General features: G+C 36.1%; 1 pseudogene; it reads left to right on the top strand.

Annotated features, from left to right (window-relative positions):
• Positions 1–1606: 1606 nt before the first annotated feature.
• On the top strand, positions 1607–1681 carry LOC145288455 (U2 spliceosomal RNA; annotated as a pseudogene).
• The last annotated feature ends 3490 nt before the right edge of the window (positions 1682–5171 follow it).

Below are 5171 nucleotides of genomic sequence, written 5' to 3'. Positions count from 1 at the left end.
AGTCTAGCGCGACTGATGAGTTGTGATACAACGAAACAGGAGGGTATATCGATGACTACATATATAATATATATGTAAAAATATATCATGCATATATATATATATAAAATTGGTTGAGAGACCCAAACGAGAGAAAAAGGTATATTAAAATAAGGAAGGTCACCAACAATTGCTACGTATATTTAGTCGCGTTCAAGTGACTCTATAAGTCACTCCGTCGTCCGTCCGTCGGTCGATCGGTCGGTCGGTCGGTCGGTCGGTCGGTCGGACAGTCCGTAACACTATTTGGTTAAGATCAAAGGTCTGTTGTTAATAGATGCTCTTCTTAGCTTTTTAGGCTTTTCTTGGCCTATTGGCCAAGATTAAATTGTAGTATCTGTTCCGGCAGATACTGCAAGCTATGACTAGCTATGACTAGCAAAGACCAGATGTGGGGGCAACCCCACATGCCTGACCTTTAACCAGCTCCCATTTCCCACTTCTCGGGAGCTGGTACCCTTTTCCCCTTCCCCCTCCCTTCACTCCTCACATTAAAAATCGGCCTTGTGCCTAATTTGCTCGGTGGGGGAGCAAATAAATACCATCTGTTCCGGCAGATACTGCACTAAAGATAATTTGTACCAGTTAATGGAGGGGAAACCCTCTATACTGGGACAATCGCCTGGGTAATACCTAGGAGGTCCACCCTCCCAGGCCTTGCCACCGGGCTTTCCGGTGGGGCAAGTTTATTGCTTGCTGCCTGAGGCGCCCTGACCGGGGAATGCCGACGGGGTTACTCAGGCAATTTTTAAAATTGCAGGAGTGCCCCTCCTTTAGGGGAGCCTGCGGGGTTCCCACTTTCCGGCCTTGTGCCACATTTTGCTGAGGTGGGCAGCAAATAAATATCAACCCTCTATACTGGGACAATTATTATTTTTGGTAACCAGAGTGCCCCCTTTTTGCCTACTTTTAGGGGAGCTGGTTTTTACCTCACATTAAAAACGGCCTTGTGCCTAATTTGCTCAGTGGGGGAGCAAATAAATACCATCTGTTCCGGCAGATACTGCAAGCAAAGACCATATGTGGGGGCGACCCCACATATAAGACCTTGGTCAATGTAGGGGCAACCCTTCATACCAATTGTCACTATCCAGCTCCCCTACTCCCCGGGGAGTAGGTCCCCATTTCCCCTTCACTCCTCACATTAAAAATCGGCCTTGTGCCTAATTTGCTCGGTGGGGGAGCAAATAAATACCATCTGTTCCGGCAGATACTGCAACCAAAGACCGTATGTGGGAGCAATCTTACATATAAGACCTTGTTAAATGTAGAGACAACCCTTCATACCAATTGTCACTATCCAGCTCCCCTACTCCCCGTGGAGTTGGTCCCCATTTCCCCTTCACTCCTCACATTAAAAATCGGCCTTGTGCATAATTTTCTCGGTGGGGGAGGAAAGTAATACCAACCCACATATAAGACATTGGTCAATGTAGGGAAAACCTTTCATACCAATTGTCACTATCCAGCCCCCCTACTCCCCGGCATGATGGTCCTCATTTCCCTTCACGCCTCACATTAAAAATCGGCCTTGTGCCTAACTTGCTCGGTGGGAGAGCAAATAAATACCCTTTTCTTGGCCTTTTGGCCAAGATCAAAGTGTAGTATCTGTTCTGGCAGATACTGCAAGTAAAGACCATATGTGGGGGCAACTCCACATATAAGACCTTGGTGTAGTGGCAATCCTTCATACAAATTTTCACTATCCAGCTCCCCTACTCCCTGGGAAGTTGGTTCTCATTTCCCCTTCACTCCTCACGTTAAAAATTGGCTCATAAAGGGTGAAAAATGTACCAAAATGACACTTTTTATTCCATAAATTTTGACCTATCCATTACATTTTTCTGAAACTTGTCCAAAATGCGCAGGGCATTGTTTTAAAGATAAATTCAGTATGGGTTACCCTAGCAAAATTCTGCTTTGTGTCTCCCGGGAACTTCTAGTGCTAATAATGCCCTTTTTTCATATTTTTCAATAAAACACTTTATATGTATATCTATATAGTGCTCTCCCATGGTGCTGAATTCAAATATACATGTGTTACGGTGTAAAAGTGCATAGTTTGTCTATTGTCACTGGTATTCAGCATTCCAAGGGGATCATAAGCGTAAAAAATGTGCCAAAATTGCAATTAATGACATTTTTTGTCCCATAAATTTTTATCTATCCATTAGATTTTCTGAAACTTGTCCAAAATGTAACTTTTCCTTGACCACATGGCTAAGATCAAAGCTTAGTACCTGTTCTTAACCGATGCTACACTTCTCTGTAACTAATAAGTAACCGACCGACGGAGAATAGTGTTTTTTAAAATGCCTATTGCAGAATAGTTTTTTAGTCGTGTGCAAGCCACTCTATAAATCATTCAGCCGGTCAGTCGGTCCATAACACATGTACTCTTTATTTCTTTTTATGTTTATTACACCACTATTTTTTTTAGTTTTTGGGGTGCCTGAATACGAAAATAACGTTTCAAATTCCCTAAATCAAATAATTTTTTGCGATATAAAGGGGGGATATCTTTCTATATTAATATAATGTAAAACGATCACGCACTTTACAACCAGTCAGTCTCAAAGTCATTCAAATCATTCTCCAGATCAGTCAAGTTGTTTTTGAAGGATTCCAGATAATTTTTAAGCGTTCAAGTCATTTTTAAGGTCATTCAATTCATCCTTAAGTAAATTAAAGTCATTTACATTTTATTTATTTAAGTCATTTCAGCCCATTTTTCAGTCATTCCTACATTCACACATTCATTCATTACACGAAGGCACGCGACTAATGGCTATCGTCCTTGTTTAACAATTTCTTTTATTATTACGTGTTTTGATTTTTCATATAAAAAAGGTATCACATTTAGATCATTCCATGTATCTCTCTTTCAATTTCTTCAACGCGTATATTTAGTAAGTATTGTATATTTAGTTAGTATCAGTGAATCTATTATGCCTGTAGCTCATCAAAAGAAATAACAACAATCAATCCGTTAAATGAAAAATCTGCAAATTGGAAGAGAAGCTGCAGATGCCTTTATATTTTCCATTACGCCATATTGAATTTTTTTTCGAACACTAATTGATATAATAATTAAGTGATTGATTTTGCGCTACGAAGCGTATAATCTCAAGAATTGTATGTCAACTGAATCAAAGAGAGAGAGAGAGAGAGAGAGAGAGAGAGAGGGATGGAGAGAGATAGCTATGAATGTCTAAATTTTTAAATACCTATATATATATATATATAAATATATATATATATATATGTATATATATATATATATATATATATATATATATATATATATATATATATATATATAACACGGAAATTACATAATTGTCGATGCCATTATTTATTTCAACCTTATGGTATTTTCAAGCATCTAAATTAGACAATAACATTTTTGATACTGAAATAAAGAAAGAAAAAAGAATCGCAGTGTGCAAAATTACAACGACCGCTATAATCACCAATAAAATTAATTACATAAAAATATATAAAATATTAACTACATAAGACTCAATTTTTTGAATTCATAGTAATATATTACAAATACAATATTTATATGTATTATAAGATAATATTTATTCCTAACTAATTTTAACATGAAAACATACAGATAGTTTTAAAACTTTGTATATAAACTTTTTTTTTATTTATCTTTTAATAGACTTACTTTCCATGACTCAATTAACTATATGACGCGCGTTTAATCTCCATTTTCTTTCCCTTCTCTTTCTCAGAGATTCTAGACTAACGAAACCATATGACAGACAGCGGATGGTCACTCTCTTCTTTTTTCTTCTTCTCTTACCCTTACGCGCTGTTTATTTTATTTCCTTATCTCTATATCCGTATATTTCTCCCTCTTCTTCCTAGGTTAGTAAAAGCGTGTCAAGGTATTTACGTGTAAGAACGTGCATATTTAGGGGCGTGTGTGTGTATGTGTGTGTGTGTGTGTGTGTTGCGTGTGTGTTTGTGTGTGTCTGTTGTAACGTTGAGCCACCGGACAGCCGTTATAAGTATAATAATGTTCTTGTTGTTTTTTTTTTAAAAATCCCTCCCACCCTCTCTATAAAATGTATTAATTGGATTGCTACTACCCCCCCCTCTGTTTTTTTTTGACGGCCGAGGCCCGATTCTTTTTCTTTCGTTATTTCAGTATCAAAAATGTAATTGTCTAGTTTAGATGCTTGAAAATACCATAAGGTTGAAATAAATTATTTCATCAACAATTATTTAATGTCCGTGTTATATTTTATGTTATTGCTCTGTTTAACACATTGAGCTCTCATACCCAGATTCCCTCCTGGAATTATTCCATTATAACACTATAAATATATATATATATATATATATATATATATATATATATATATATATATAAAGTTCTTAAATTCAACTTCGCCCCTGTCCGATGTATTTTTTTTTATTTACTTAAATGTTGTCAGATAAAAATTGAGATCCCCCCTTTTTCACTTCGTCTTCTTCTAATATCATCTTTTCAAATCATAATAATCTCTTCTGTTCAAGTCTGACGAAGTTGCTAGATCGTTAATACGATTCAGTAACCGAAACATGTGTAACTAAACAGATAAAACAGTAATAAAATGAAGATTATATATTTGCTCTGCAATAGTACTGAGCACCTTCTTCAGGTTTTTTACTAATTACCAGTCTCTCTCTCTCTCTCTCTCTCTCTCTCTCTCTCTATATATATATATATATATATACATATATATATATATATATATATATATATATATATATGAGAGCAAGTAGTAAAAAACTGTTAAAACCACTTTGAAAAGGAGTTAAGGACATATTTAATTTGAAACGGAAACACTAAATAAGTGGATAATTCTTAAACACTTTTCTCACCAGAGGGTAGGGTTTAGCAAAATACGGGATCAGATTTTTCTTGCAAAAGTATTTGATGAAACTACATGGTAGTCAAAGATATTACTTGATAACAAAAAGTGAAGCAGAGGGTATAGGGTGAAGAAAAATATGATTTAACATGAATGGATAGTCCGGTGAAGGGTAAAGAAACCAATGACGATAAAATCCAAATATGCAAATCCACGAAAGTTAGTAAAAATTCTATTCGCACAAGTAAACTCCAAGGG

Source organism: Euprymna scolopes, chromosome 11, assembly GCF_053919585.1.
Source record: "Euprymna scolopes isolate OS-2025 chromosome 11, ASM5391958v1, whole genome shotgun sequence".
Taxonomy (NCBI): Eukaryota; Metazoa; Mollusca; class Cephalopoda; order Sepiida; family Sepiolidae; genus Euprymna; species Euprymna scolopes.
Note: the sequence above shows the minus strand (reverse complement) of the source record. Positions and strands in the feature narration are given on the sequence as shown.